At 42.3% G+C, this 15,253-nt stretch overlaps 1 long non-coding RNA gene across 1 annotated transcript in view; it reads right to left on the bottom strand.

Annotated features, from left to right (window-relative positions):
* Positions 1-1,602: 1,602 nt before the first annotated feature.
* The window catches only part of LOC137097057 (uncharacterized), a 54,120-nt gene continuing 40,469 nt past the window's right edge, over positions 1,603-15,253 (bottom strand). Inside the window, exon 3 of the long non-coding RNA XR_010909945.1 lies at positions 1,603-1,736. This is a non-coding gene — a long non-coding RNA (uncharacterized lncRNA). The remainder of the gene's footprint in view (positions 1,737-15,253) is intronic.

The raw sequence follows: 15,253 nt of genomic DNA, 5'->3' as shown, positions 1-15,253 counted from the left end.
TCCTCCTCGCAGTTTAGAATGTTTATGAAGATTCTGCAGCATCAGAAGACTTATCTAATAGCAATAAAACAATGTCTATGGTGTAACTCTTTGAGCACATCCCTTCTTCCTTATCCACAAATCTGAAAAGAGTGGGCTTCAAATATTTTCTCAAGTGGCTTCTCTCTCTTCAAGGCCCCTTTCACACAACTGTATAAAATCCACACTGAACTGGATTATATGGCAGCGTGGACTCAGATAATCCCATTCAAAGCAGATATTGTAGAATGAGTATATTGAAATATCTTTTACTGGAGGTTTTTAAACTGAGTCTGAATGGTCATTTGTTGGGAGTGTTTTGTTTGTATGTTCCTGCATGGCAGGGATTACCCTTGTCGGGGGGGGGGGGGGCTTGAGGGGCTTCCCCCCCCCCCCAATTCTCATGGTGGTCCACGAGAAGGCCTTACTGGTAAATTATTTAAACTGTTATGTTTATTCATATCATGATCTGATCACCATGCTCAATATATCCCATATGCATGGGGGTATTGGGGTATGCTGGGGAAAGTGGAAGGCAAAAGGAAGAGGGGCTGACCAAGGGCAAGATGGATGGATGGCATCCTTGAAGCGACTGGACTGACCTTGAAGGAGCTGGGGGTGGTGACGGCCGACAGGGAGCTCTGGTGTGGACTGATCCATGAGGTCACGAAGAGTCGGAGACGACTGAACGAATGAACAACATTGGGGTAACGATACAAAAGGTTTGCTAGGGTAGACCCTCTTTCACTCAGACTCGGCTCCCCACCCCCGAATCAAAATCCTGGCTATGGGCCTGACCCTTGTTGTTTCTTCCAAATCTATGGTTCCATGATTCTCTTTCCAAAGGAAGGACAGCAAGAGTAGGAATAGAAAAGGCACATACTGAGGAGAAGAGCCTCCATAGGCCCTGAAACATAACCTGGTTTCCTTTTAGATTTCTGCCTGCAAGGCAAGGGCAACCCAATATTGGAAGTCTCCTCCCATGAAGACAGTGTCAATATATGTCAATATACCCAAGGCAGCATATTCCACTGTTAAACAGCTCTTACCATGAGGAAATTAGATGAAGTCCCTTCTATGGTTTGAATCCATTACTTTGTGTCCTAGTCTGGAGCAGCAGAGAGCAAGCTTCCAAACTTCTCAATGTATTTATTTATTATTTATTATTTATTTAGCAATTTTGTATTGTCTTCTCCCCTCTATCGGGGGACTCGGGCCAGTTTCCAACAATAAAATCACAAAACAATCATTTAAAACATCATATAACATATTCAATTAAAATGTTATAATAGCAAAATGCAATCACATAATAACAATGGTTAGTCATCATAGTGAATTCGTTGTCCATCATTCATCGTCATCTATCCGATCACAGAAATATTGATTCACTCGTCGAAAGCCAAACTCCATAGCCAGGTTTTCACCCGTTTTCTGAACGACAGAATGGAGGGGGCAGTTCTGATCTCCAGTGGGAGAGAGTTCCAATGTAGCAGCCTTTCAAATGTTTATATATGATTAATGGTTATCATGGTTACCTTTGGTGCTGGTCATCGACAATAATCAATCAATCATGGTTACCTTAGTCTTATATTCTTCAGGCTTGTTTACTCTCCAAGCTATCCTTCATAGGGGCTGGCTCCAAACCATTTTTGTTGCTCTTCTCTGAACACATTCCAGCTTGATGTCACAATGTGCCAGAAACTTCATAAACGTAACTTCTGTGGACAAGAGCCATAGTTAAGTGGTAGAGCACTTGTAGGATTTTCAGAAAGAATTAGAAAATACCTCTTGCTCCAAACCCCCAAGGAACCATTGCCAATTCATGTTAATGTTTCAAAATTAGATGAACCGATGGCTTGGAACAAGGCACATTTTAATGTTTTCTTCTTTTGTTTGCTCACAGAGCAAGGCTTTGCTTTGCTCTGCTCTGCTCTGCTTTGCTTCCTTAGCTGAATTTCATTTCCTTTATCTTGTAGTTTAGCCTCATGTGGATTCCTTTCTTCAACAAATATTTGTTACCATTATCACATCATCTGTCCCTTCCTTGTCATGTCCTAGCTGTCCTTCTTTGCAGGGTGTGCAGAATGTATTTCGCATAAAGGAGAATGTACTTTTGTATACAATTTCTATCTGGCCTGGGATGTACTTAGTGCACTGAGAAAATGTCCAGGATAATGATGTCCATTGGATGGGAAGACCCTATTCAGTTTGACGAAGGAGCTAATTAGCCATGCCCTTTCTCCATATATCCCATTTGTTTCCTGATCCCTGCTCCACTTCACTTTTCCATTTCCTCCTCAGTGGTCAGTCAATACTTCATGCTCATTGAGCATGCCCAGTTCTATGAGTTTTACCTTACAGCTGCTGAGCTCCATTGCAAGAACTTGGAAGCAATTATTTTTTAGGTTGCAACTCCCAGATTCCCCCAGCCAGCATATTTTCCAAACTCTGCTCCATATTTTTGAACATCTTCCTCTTGACTATGGGTGTTTCCATGCTGTCTGTGGAAGAAACCATACCTGCAAAATGTGTTTACTATAAATATACATTGTTTTGACTTTTCTTACCTGCTTCTCACCCTCAGGAGTGACATGGGGAGCTTCCAGGTCAATGGAAGCAGAAACTTTCCTCCGCATTTTCATCTAACTTTTAAAAGAGCTGCCCTAGGTCCTATTACTCTGGATAGATCCTTTGGAATTCATAGTAAACCAGATTTACTGCCCTGCTTTCTTGGATAATCACAAGTAACTACTGCCATCAAGGTGAATTCACAACAGCTTTTAATTGTCTTTGAGCAAGAAGAATCGTAGTTTTGCATTTTTCAAAATGCTTTCTGTTTTGTCAGAGAGCGCCTTCACTAAAATAAAAATAAAATCATTCCATCACTGGATGGCAGTAGAGCTATAATACAAATTTATGGACAGAAATGCTACAAAGAAGCATGAGAAAGAAACGGAAGCCATATTTATCTTAACTGTGTATTTCTCCACAGTTTCTGTTTCAGATTATATGTTTTGGAAGGCATCAAGCATAGGAAAGTCCCACATTTCCAGAGTGAATTAATGCTGAAAATATTTTGTCTTCTCAGTCATGATAAATAATAGAAGAGGTCTAAAATATTTTGTAATATTTTTAATAGTGATCCAAAGTCGGAAAAAACTTCCTTGCTACATTTCATAAATTTCTTTGAGCCCATATCTCATTTTTTTGGTAAAATAATCAAGCAGTTTATTGAAGAATATAAGTAGGCAAAGCAGTAAAATTAGCAAAAACAGAAAGTTTCAAAACAAAGGTTAGTCCATGAGCTTCAAGGCAAAACAAAATCCATAGGTATAAAAATCCATGAAACAGGCTCAAGAATCCATGAGATATTTTTAAAAGAAGTCATGTTATGATGCAATGCTCTTGACATGCTGACAAGAAATCTTAACCTTCTGTCTATGTGTCGATCCTTGCCTTTCTTTCTTTCTTTCTTTCTTTCTTTCTTTCTTTGGCACCTCTTTAGGACAATGACATTCTTCCAGGATTAGATGAATTTTTCTCTTATCGACCAACCAATTCAAGCCATGTCCTATGTTAAACAGAGCAGGTCTTTAGAGAGATTTTCATGAAATATCCTCAAATGCTTCACATTACAGTGGGAATTGTTGCTGCTGGATTTTTGTGGTTATCAAATCACCTTCAATGTATGCTAACCTTCCATTAATCCTATCATCAATAGCACTTCTCAGGTCTTGAAAATTCAAGGCTGTAGAGTTCTTGATCAAATCAATCCATCTATAAAGATGTCTTCCACTTTTCCACCCATAAAGAAGTCTTATGCTTGTCTGTCTTCATATTTACCAAACATTATGGCTTACAACAATATAGAGGTACTTAGCAAATCCATCACTGCCCCAACTACTGGAGGATTGTAACTGAGTTGACAAATAAATTGACAGCAAAAGCAAAGCTTGAAAACAATGGTGGATTATGCCATTGCCCCTGGAGCTGCAACCCTCTGGGTATTGGCTGTACTACACAAATGAGTCTCCATCTGAATACCAGTTGCTGGTTTCAGCTTCACTCTCTGCTTCATTCTTCATTCTCTGCTGAAGTAGAGAGTGTTTGAGGACCGGAACATCCATAGGGATACCAAGGTGCATGTTTATAAAGCTATTGTCCTCCCAAACCTGCTATATGCCTGTGAAACGTGGACTGTCTACAGATGTCACATGCAACTCCTAGAATGATTCCATCAGTGCTGCCTCTGGAAAATCCTGCAAATCTCTTGGGAAGACATGAGGACAAGTGTCAGTGTGCTGGAAGAAGCAAAGACCACTAGCATTGAAGTGATGGTCCTCTGCCATCAACTCCGCTGGACTGGCCATGTTGTCTGGATGCCCGACCACCATCTCCCAAAGCAGTTGCTCTACTCCGAACTCAAGAATGGAAAATGGAATGTTGGTGGGCAGGAAGAGATTTAAAGATGGGCTCAAAGCCAACCTTAAAAACTCTGGCATAGACACTGAGAACTAGGAAGCCCTGGCCTGTAAACGCTCCAGCTGGAGGTCAGCTGTGACCAGCAGTGCTGCAGAATTTGAAGAGGAAGGCACATCAAACCAACCCCGACTGGAACCGCCTTCCACCTGGAAACCAATGCTCTGCAGGAGGCGATGCAGATCAAGAATAGGGCTCCATAGTCACCTACGGACCCACCCTGGAGGATTATCCTACTCGGACAACGAGGGATCACCTAAGTGCGTAAGTGACCAATTGCTGGGGATCAGCATCAGGAGAGGGCTATTGTGCTGATTGCTTGCTTGTGTAATTCTAATAGTTCTATGGCTGGCTGCTGAAGTTATCACATGTGATGGAGTCACTGGAGGCTACTGGCTTTGATATCAGTTGCCTCCAATATAACACTATGTAACATGATTTTTGTTCCTGGGTTATGAATGTCATTTCCTAATCAGCTCTAATAAAAACACAGAAAAGGACATACTGCAGTACATTTTGCTAGAGTTTTTCAATGAATATCTTATAGAGCCTCAGTCAATTCAACATAGTTTGTGGCAGCCACACAAAGGAAGTTTATTTATTTATTTATTTATTTATTTAGAACTTTTATATCCTTTTCTTCTCTACCTCCGCGTAGGGACTCAGAACGGCTAGTATAACAACTAGGCTTGTGCGTGGAATTCATTTTTTTTTCCATTTCCTCCGTTTCTTTTGGTACCTTTGCTTCTTTGGGAGCCCATAATGGTAAAGGCCCTCCCAGTATGAAAACCCACCTTCTTGCCTCCTTGCCTTGCAAAAAGTGTGTGTGGTGTGCACGCCCAAGAGAGAAAGCAACAGGCACTTGCTTGCTGCCGAACACCTCTTCTCTAGAGTGGAAACAGCTTAAATGCCTAAAATGGTGGGAAATGAGTCTAGGATGATAGAAACAGATCTTTTGGCAACCCAGAGAGAAAATGGATATCTGCCCTCCTGATTTCAGGAGGCTCCCAAAAAATGGAATGGGGCCTCCAACAAAAACCGGGACATGAAACAGGTCAAGGTTTTCCTGGATTTCACAAGCCTAATAACAACTGTCCCACCCTGGTCTTTGCACAGATATATAAACCCATTTTCCTACTTCCAACAGACCTCACTACCTCTGAGGATGCTTGCCACAGATGCAGGCAAAACGTCAGGAGAGAATGCCTCTAGAACATGGCCATATAGCCTGAAAAAACCTACAACAACCCACTAATAACAACTACTTTCAAAGTGTGTACCACACAGATAAACAGGAATAACACTTTCATACCAGCAACAGAACATTTTTTCAAATTTTGTTAGATAGTGTAATCTGGACTGTAGGGGGCTGTTCAAGGTGCTGAATCTATTTTTCAGATAGATTTCTTTAGCATTAATAGTGCCTTTCCACCACAGAGTAAACTGAAAAGAGGACAGGAGTCCTGTGCCTTTAATAGTTCTGAAGCTGAAGGGGAAATTCAACAGGTCCCACTTGCCACAGAAGCTACACCTTGTACGACAAGTTACATCACTTGCCTGACATATGCAATACTCTGCTTTTTTGCATTGTTAAAAGAAGAAATCAGACTTGTAAGGGAATACATGAATGCTGTGATCCACTTGCTGCTTTCTCAGCAATTTGGCCAATTTGAGGAGTGCAAATTGAGACAAACACGGCAGGCATACTGAGGCCTTTCAGATGTTTGTTGGAAGGGATTCGTGGGGAAGGAAAGCTGGCAAAACAACTGCCAAAGGCAACCATAAGCAACAAGGATGACAACAGAACAGTTGCAACCCCCCCAGAATAACTCTCCACCCCCATCGTCTCAAATCAGTGTCTGATTATGCCTGAACTGCAGCCAACGTCTCTCTCTGCTGGCACATTAGTCAGAGTTTTGACAAAGTAAAAAAAAAAGGAAAAGGAAAATCAGACAAAATAACTTTTTTCAGCAGTGGCAGCCGCTTCTATGAGAACATAGAGAATATTCATTGCCAAATAGCTACCCTAAATAACAAGACAGCAAGTCACAGAAGCAACTGTTTCACAGCAGTTGAAAGAGAAAAAAAATAAAATTTTCTTTCCACTCTGTCTTCCCCACTGGCGTTGGCTCAATTGATTGGCCATGTTCTTCTTTTCTTTCCACAGCTTCATTTGCAGCATGCTCATTCCTTACTGAGGCTTCCTTTGGATGTGTTAGCTGCCCTGGCAAAAGATTTATGTCCTGGGATTTATTCTAAGATATACAGGAAAGATCTGGTCCATGTGAGTAAGATTGTCACTGATTTGTTCAGTTCCTGTACCTTTAAATCAAGGCTGGGGAAAGTGATTCCCATGAATCATAGAATTGGAGGAGACCCCAAGGGCCACCCAGTCATATCCCTGCCATACAGGGACAAACAATCAAAGCACTCCTGACTGCTGTCCATCCAGACTCTGCTTAAAAACCTGGAGATTCTACCATCCTTCGAGGCAGCATATTCCTCTGTCGAACAACTGTTTACATAGAATCCCCTTTCCTGTAATTTGAAGCCATTGCTCTGTGCATAGTGTCTTGAGCAGCATGTCCTCTCCTCAGTGCCATCCTTTCAAATATTTAAACCTGGCTGCCATGGACCCTCTTAACCTTCTCTTCCTTTGAAAGCTGCTCCTCATAAGGTTTGGCTTCCTTTTATCAGTTTTGGTTGATTTTCTCTGGACACTTTCCAACTTGTCCAAATCAAGAGAATTGTGGGGTCCAGAAATTGACAAGCTTTTAAACAGAGGCTGGATGGCCATCTGTCAGGGGTGATTTGAATGCAATATTCCTGCTTCTTGGCAGGGGGTTGGACTGCATGGCCCATGAGGTCTCTTCCAACTCTTTGATTCTATGATTCTATGGTATTCCAAGTAAGGTCTGCCCAAAGCATGCTAGAGTGGTACTATGATTTATCTCAATCCGGACGCACTACTCCTATTTGATGCAGCCTAGAATCTCACTGGAAATATTAGCTGCTGCATCACAGTATTCAGTGCTATTCTCGACCTGCATTAAGGCCCCAGAATCCTACCTTCTGTGGCCCCATAGCCCCCAGTGGCACCCCAAATTCACCACTTTGAGTCTAGTTTGTAAAGAGGAAAAACAGGGTAATGATGATGACGATGATAATGTTAGAAGTCAATAGTAGAAAACTACTCAAAGTGCAAAAGACAAAGAGGGAATACCGTAAAAATACAATGCAGAGCAGAAGAGAAAGCTGGCAAAAGAAAGCTCTCCATGGACAGTTCCTGAGAAAAACTGAGAACAAAAATGACAAGGAAAAAAATAAGGATGTGACTCACAAATGGAACTTTGAAAGAGGAGATGGAGGGCTTGATTCTTTCAGCCCAAGAACAAGCCATTAGAACAACTGCCATCAAAGCCAGAATTGAAAAGTTGATGACAAGTCCCAAGTGTAGACTCTGCAAGGAAGCAGACGAAATGATGAATAACATCCTCAGCTGCTGCAAGACAATCACGTAGATGGACTACAAGCAGAGGCATAACACCGTGGCTCAGATGATCCATTGGAACTTCTGCCACAAATACCATCTGCCTGTGACAAAGAACTGGTGGGATCACAAGCCTGAAAAAGTTACAGAGAATGAACACATCAAACTACTCTGGGACTTCCGAATTCAGACTAACAAAGTTTTGGAGCACAATACTCCCGACCTCACAATCATGGTAAAAAACCCCCAACAAGTATGGATTGTTGATGTTGCAATCCCAGGTAACAGCAGAATTGATGAGAAGCAACTGAAAAAGCTTACACGATACGAGGATTTAAAGATTGAAGTGGAAAGACTCTGGCACAAGCCAGTCAAGGTGGTCTCAGTGGTGATTGGCAAACTGAGTGCAGTGCCTAAAGACCTTGGCCTGCACTTATAAACAATCACCACTGATAAAATTACCATCTGTGAGTTGCAAAAGACCACCCTACTAGGATCTGCACACATTATTCGCCGATACACCACACAGTCCTAGATACTTTGGAAGTATCTGACATGTGATGAAATACAAAAGCCAGCATAGTGATCTTGTTTGCGGTGTACTAATCTTGTTATGTATCAAACAACAACAACAACTCTTGGTCTCTTTTTAAAGCATGCATGCATACATTTGAGGGTGATGCTTCAATGGAAAACTGAGCAAAACATCCACAAACCATCCACAATTCATAGAATCATAGAATCAAAGAGTTGGAAGAGACCTCATGGGCCATCCAGTCCAACCCCCTGCCAAGAAGCAGGAATGTTGCATTCAAATCACCCCTGACAAATGGCCATCCAGCCTCTGCTTAAAAGCTTCCAAAGAAGGAGCCTCCACCACACTCCGGGGCAGAGAGTTCCACTGCTGAACGGCTCTCACAGTCAGGAAGTTCTTCCTAATGTTCAGATGGAATCTCCTCTCTTGTAGTTTGAAGCCATTGTTCCATGTCCTAGTCTCCAAGGAAGCAGAAAACAAGCTTGCTCCCTCCTCCCTGTGGCTTCCTCTCACATATTTATACATGGCTATCATATCTCCTCTCAGCCTTCTCTTCTTCAGGCTAAACATGCCCAGTTCCCTAAGCCGCTCCTCATAGGGCTTGTTCTCCAGACCCTTGATCATTTTAGTCGCCCTCCTCTGGACACATTCCAGCTTGTCAATATCTCTCTTGAATTGTGGTGCCCAGAACTGGACACAATATTCCAGATGTGGTCTAACCAAAGCAGAATAGAGGGGTAGCATTGTGATGGATAGCAAATGTGATGGAGTAGGTCACATACCTATTGTAGAACCCTCAAAACTCCCCCAAACAGAAAGGTTAGATAATTTGGAATCCAGAAAGCTTGAATGCACTCATGAAGCCCACATTGGAGGGAAGCATGACTGTGAAAATCAACTCCTGTCCCTCTTATAACTGCTCATCTCTGGTAGAAGACAAGGAGGGATGCTCCAAGCCTACCTGGCTGTTGACTGGGCATGGGGATACACCCTGGTGCTGCAAAGGCTCAGAAAGCAAACCAGCAGAGCCATGAGCTTGCATTTGCAGTGACAGAAGTTTCATTTAAGTGCTTCAGTTACTCAGGGACTATGGTCTGATCATAAAACTGGGTTTGTGCATTTGAGCTTCCACTCCCATCCCTCACTCGCAGCTTTCCCAGCTGCTCCTGTAATAAAGCAGAGGCCAGTGCAAGCCCGTTCTGCTTATAAAACATCTGCTAAGTTGAAGCAGGTTAAATACAAAAGTGCTTTAATGTGTGCTGGAGAATTGCCTTCAGTGCCCTTGATTGCAAAAGCAAGATGGGAGGACGACGGGATCATGCAATTGGCTCCCTTTCTCCATGGATGCAGTTCAGTTGTGCAGAACAGCCACCTTTGTTAGGATCTCTGAAGGTCAAACCTACATCACTTCCTTCTTGTATTACTCTATCCAGAGAAAGAGAAATAGAGTAACCATGTCACATAGGCCATTTTTCACAACATTGGGGAAAATACTCCAGTTTTCGAGGACACCAATGGTCTTATACACTTTTGACTCTTCCTTGGGAGGAGAGCAATGTCCAGTCTCGATAAAATAGTGAAGAGTAGAGACATCAGACTGGCAACAAAGATCCGCCTAGTCAAAGCCATGGTATTCCCTGTAGTAACCTACGGATGTGAGAGCTGGACCTTAGGGAAGGCTGAGCGAAGGAAGATCGATGCTTTTGAGCTGTGGTGTTGGAGGAAAGTTCTGAGAGTGCCTTGGACTGCGAGAAGATCCAACCAGTCCATCCTCCAGGAAATAAAGCCCGACTGCTCACTGGAGGGAAAGATACTAGAGACAAAGTTGAAGTACTTTGGCCACATCATGAGGAGACAGGAAAGCCTAGAGAAGACAATTATGCTGGGGAAAGTGGAAGGCAAAAGGAAGAGGGGCCGACCAAGGGCAAGATGGATGGATGGCATCCTTGAAGTGACTGGACTGACCTTGAGGGAGCTGGGGGTGGTAACGGCCGACAGGGAGCTCTGGCGTAGGCTGGTCCATGAGGTCACGAAGAGTCGGAGATGACTGAACGAATGAACAACAACAACAACAAGCGGAAACACACGCAATATGTATGTCTTTGTTTATTAAAATATGTAGCTAGAATTCTGTTTGGGAGTTATGGATGTGTAACCTATATTTAACTTGTCTGTAACTTCTACATACTCACAATCCCTATATAACCCTTGGTTAGTGGAATGTTTGGGGTGTTTGGAAGAAATCCAGTACATAGCACCATAGTTATAGGACTCCAAAATACAAGAGGATCACACAAGGTTTTTCAATGTATATTCTGTGCACTAGCTAACGATCGCTGGATGGTATATCATATAGTCAACTTGATCAGTTTGAGTTTATTAACAGAATAGTATTTTTTGACCTGACACTCACTTCCAAACCCCTGCTTCCTGGAAATGACCTGCAGGAAGCTTGAATTGATTGCAGATAATATTTGTGAAATAGCATGAAGAGATTGCTTTCTCCCATTTCATCATATTGTTAGAATTATTATTATTATTATTATTATTATTATTATTATTATTATTAATTTGTACCCTATATCTCTCCAAAAGGGACTCAAAGTGGCTGACTTATGGACATGTGCTCCTCAATTATACCTTATGAGTCATGCATAGATTTGGGATGAGGTTGAGTGTGGATAAAGTGCATTTTAGGTTTTTATGGCCTATCAGAGTCTGCAAAAATATGATGGCTGGCCAATTAGCATCTTCTGTTCTAACCCCTGCCATCTTGATGATGATGATGATGATGATGATGATTATTATTATTATTATTATCTTTATTTGTACCCCACTAGCATCTCCCGAAGGACTCGATGTGGCTTACATGGGCCGAGGCCTCAAAAACAACAACATAACAATACACATAACATTATAAAGCAAATCAAAAACATCAAGCCATAGACGATAAACAATACACCATAACACAATTAAAAACTAGGGCCGGACCAATTGTAATGGGTGCTGAGTATGACAGGTAACATGTAGGATTTTAGGGTAAGTGCAATGTGCAGACAATCTTAACTCTCTGATAAAGTGCTTCTGAGACATATTTCTGGAGTTTCCTATTCTGGAAAGGCACACCGGAACAGCCAGGTCTTCAAATTCTTCCTAAAGACTGCCAGTGTAGGGGCTCGTCTGATGTCCTTGGGGAGGGTGTTCCAGAGTCGGGGGGCTACCACAGAAAAGGCCCTGTCCCTCATCCCCACCAAACATGCCTGCGACGCAGGTGGGATCGTGAGCAGGGCCTCTCTGGATGAACGAAGGGAACGCGTGGGTTCATAAACAGAGATGCGGTCACGCCTGTAGGCAGGTCCCAAACTGTTTCGGGCTTTGTAGGTAAGCACCTTGTGCTTTGGAAGTTGCAAGCAATGAAGGTGTGTTCTCCTGTTTAGTGGTGTTTCAGTCTACCTCCATCCAGTGCTCTTGCATTGGCAACAATAAGAAGGCACAAAACAACAAATCTCAGATTATGTTTTTACAATCCATACAATGCCCCTGCAAGGAAAAAAAGGTATGGTTATCCCCCTATGATAGAAGGGAAATCTGAGTGTAAGAGATCACTGTTACATAATGCACTTCCAAATTCCCAGCCAGAGGTGGGATCCACACACTGCTGCCTCCCTATGTACACTTTGGATTCTGAACTATTGCACCACACCATCTCTCAAATATAATGAGCCAGTTCTTTTTCTAATAGATTGTGTTTTGGTGATTTTCTTGATTTTTTTTTGTTTCAGAAAGTGCAATTTTTTTTGCACTGGATTATATTTTTATATTGTAAAAATGTTTTGTATCTCCAACCCATTATAGGGCCTTCTGCAATACCTGGAGCGGCTGTTGTGAAACAGATGTGAAATAAACTGATTGTTACATTAATAATTAATAGTTGGCAACAAGGGAGTGCCTTCAACCCCAGAGAATAGAGCAAAGTCTCAAGTGTGCAAAATACTAGGCAAACAATAAAAATATAAATGGATCCTTGCTACAGCAATTTTTTGGTCCAGGTCTGTTTCCCCATCTGCATTGATTTGCCATAAGGAAGATTTTCCTTCCTTCTTTCTTTTCTGAGGGAAGGCAGTAAAGTTTTTTTTAAGTACTACAACTTTTCTCCATTGCTTGCATTTTCTAGCTCTCATATTTCCCTGCTTGGAATTTGAAGCTCCCATCATTTGTTGTCTCTCCTTTTCCCTTAAAAGAGCATTGCTGTAGTTAGTGGTCATAGAATATTCACAAAAATGGCCTAAAGCAGATGGGATGGTCAATTATGAGCACATAAAATTATTAGAGGCCTCCGTTACTCAAACTTATGAAGCAGCTATAGCCTTAGGTAGGCCAATCTTCTGTCTTTTTCAGTACTATCCACTCAGGCAGGCAATGTTTTAAAGCAGTCTATAGTGCCCTTTACTCAGAGATAGGGTATTAGTAGTCCTGTAGACATTGTTGTATTGCAGTCCACAAGATCCTTCAATATTTACTATGCTGGCTATGGCATGTATGTGCCCTATCACTGGGATTGTGGCGCAGCTGGCTGAGTGTCAGCTGCATTAAAGATCACTCTGACCAGAAGGTCATGAGTTCGAAGCCAGCCCAGTTTGGAGTGGGTTTCCAACCAATTGTGTGTAGCCTGTTGTTGACCTTTGCAACCTGAAAGACAGTTGAATCTGTCAAGTAGGAAAATTAGGTACCACATTAAAGTGTGGGGAGGCTAAATTAACTAATTTATGAGGCCATAAAGAAGGAAAGCATTCCAGCAGGGAAGCATGTGGGGAATGCGGAAGTACTTCATCAGCGTCGCAGATGGACGATGAAAGCAACAGCTCCCCTGGTGGCCAGAAAAAAGTTAAATAGCCTCTGTGTATGTCTGTATATGTTTGTATGTCAAAAATTGGCATTGAATGTATGCCATATATGTGTGAATTGTAATCCGCCCTGAGTCCCCTGCAAGGTGAGAAGGGCAGAATAAAAAAAGCTGTAAATAAATAAATAAATAAATAAATAAATAAATATCTTTGGTGGAAACAAATACCTTGGGGATCAAATATATGACCTTTTTATGGTAAGCATACAGACCTCCACTGACCTGTGCCCACTCTCCAACTAGATCAGATATGGGCAAACCCAGGCCCAGGGCTGGATGAGGCCCCTTGGGCTCTTTTATCAAGTCCTCCTCTCTCACACCATCCTACCCTTCCTTCTTTCTTTCCTTCCTCCTTCCCTCCCTCTTTCTCCCTCCTTTCCTCCCACCCCTTTGCCCTTCCTTTCTTCCCTCTTTCCTTTCTCCTTCCCTCACTCTCTTTCTCCTCCCTCCCTTCCCTTTTGTCTTTCCCACTTTCTCTCTTTCCTCCCTCCCTTCTTCCCTCCATTCCCTTCCACCCTCCCTTCCCTTTCTTCTTCCCTCCTTTCCTTCCTTCCTTCCTTCTCTTTTTCCTTCCTCCTGGGAGATGTTTAGCTAGGAAAAGAGAATGTAGAGAGGGAACATGAGAACCATGTTTCAAGATTTCAAAGGGTTATGCAGATACTTTTGTAGTTTTTCAGAAGTCTTTGCCAATACGTGGATCAAACAAAATTGTTCTCACGCATTATAGCAACTCCATTCCACAATATTCACAGAACAGCCAAAAGGATATTCTACTGGCCAGATATCTAGATGTTAAAGATGAGGTGAAAGTCTTAGCAATGGTTTAGGTTTAGGTGATCCCTCATAGCCCGAGGATGATGCTACCCCATGTAGTGTCTTGGCAGTGGGTCCTTAGGTGGTTGTGGAGCCCTATTGTCCCACAGTGAGGACATCAGTTTTGAGGTGGAAGGCGTTCCTGGTCAGGATTGGCTTGACGTGCCTTCCTCTTGGCAAGTTTCTCTCTTTCACCCTCCATTCATGCTTCTTCAAATTCTGCAGCACTGCTGGTCACAGCTGACCTCCAGTAAGAGCAATCAAGAGCCAGGGGCAACAAAACATGCACATAAAATTGTTTACTCTTTTTTTACTCTTTTAAAAGATAAGCACCTGAAGCCCCCTGTCTAGATAAAATACATCCTTGAATGCCGTCTTCTTTTATTCCATCCCACTTACAAAGAAATTTCCAAACTCTGAGATGTTCATATAAATACAATGAAAAAAATACATTTATTGGAGAAATTGCTGTTGATAGTAATGGAAGCAAACAGTTTTGAAGCAATTGAGAGGAGCTGTATTTCTCATCTACGTTCAAGATGAGCAGCCACGTTTTGAGCAAACACGTGTGCTTGAATAGAACATATTTGCTGGTTTCCCAACAATGCATTCTGCAGGCTGTGCCTTCTTCTTGTCTTTCACGAGGGCTGTCGGAATCAGTCCCTGTGATTCCAGGCGAGAAAAGAAATGCCCATGCTTTGCTGACCTGAACAGTTATTCTTGAGTTTGCCATGGGAAAATACTGTCCTCTGCTATCTTAATAACCTGGGAGATTGCAGCCTCTCTTGCTTAAAGGTAGCTGACTCACGCTTAATAGGCAGGTGGCTGCATTATGCTAAGGCTAAGGAAGCTGGCAGTCCCTCTGCAGTCACAGCACAGCACAAGGCTGTTCAGTTTGATGAATTCTTTACATTAAAAGAGTATTCATGGAAGGGCTTCACTAGCATTATAAAGCCTGAAAAATCAAGGCTCTCTCATTTTTAAACATCCAGTTTAGGCTGAAGGCATCTATCTT

Source organism: Anolis sagrei, chromosome 5 (genome assembly GCF_037176765.1).
Source record: "Anolis sagrei isolate rAnoSag1 chromosome 5, rAnoSag1.mat, whole genome shotgun sequence".
Classification (NCBI taxonomy): Eukaryota; Metazoa; Chordata; class Lepidosauria; order Squamata; family Dactyloidae; genus Anolis; species Anolis sagrei.
Note: the sequence above shows the minus strand (reverse complement) of the source record. Positions and strands in the feature narration are given on the sequence as shown.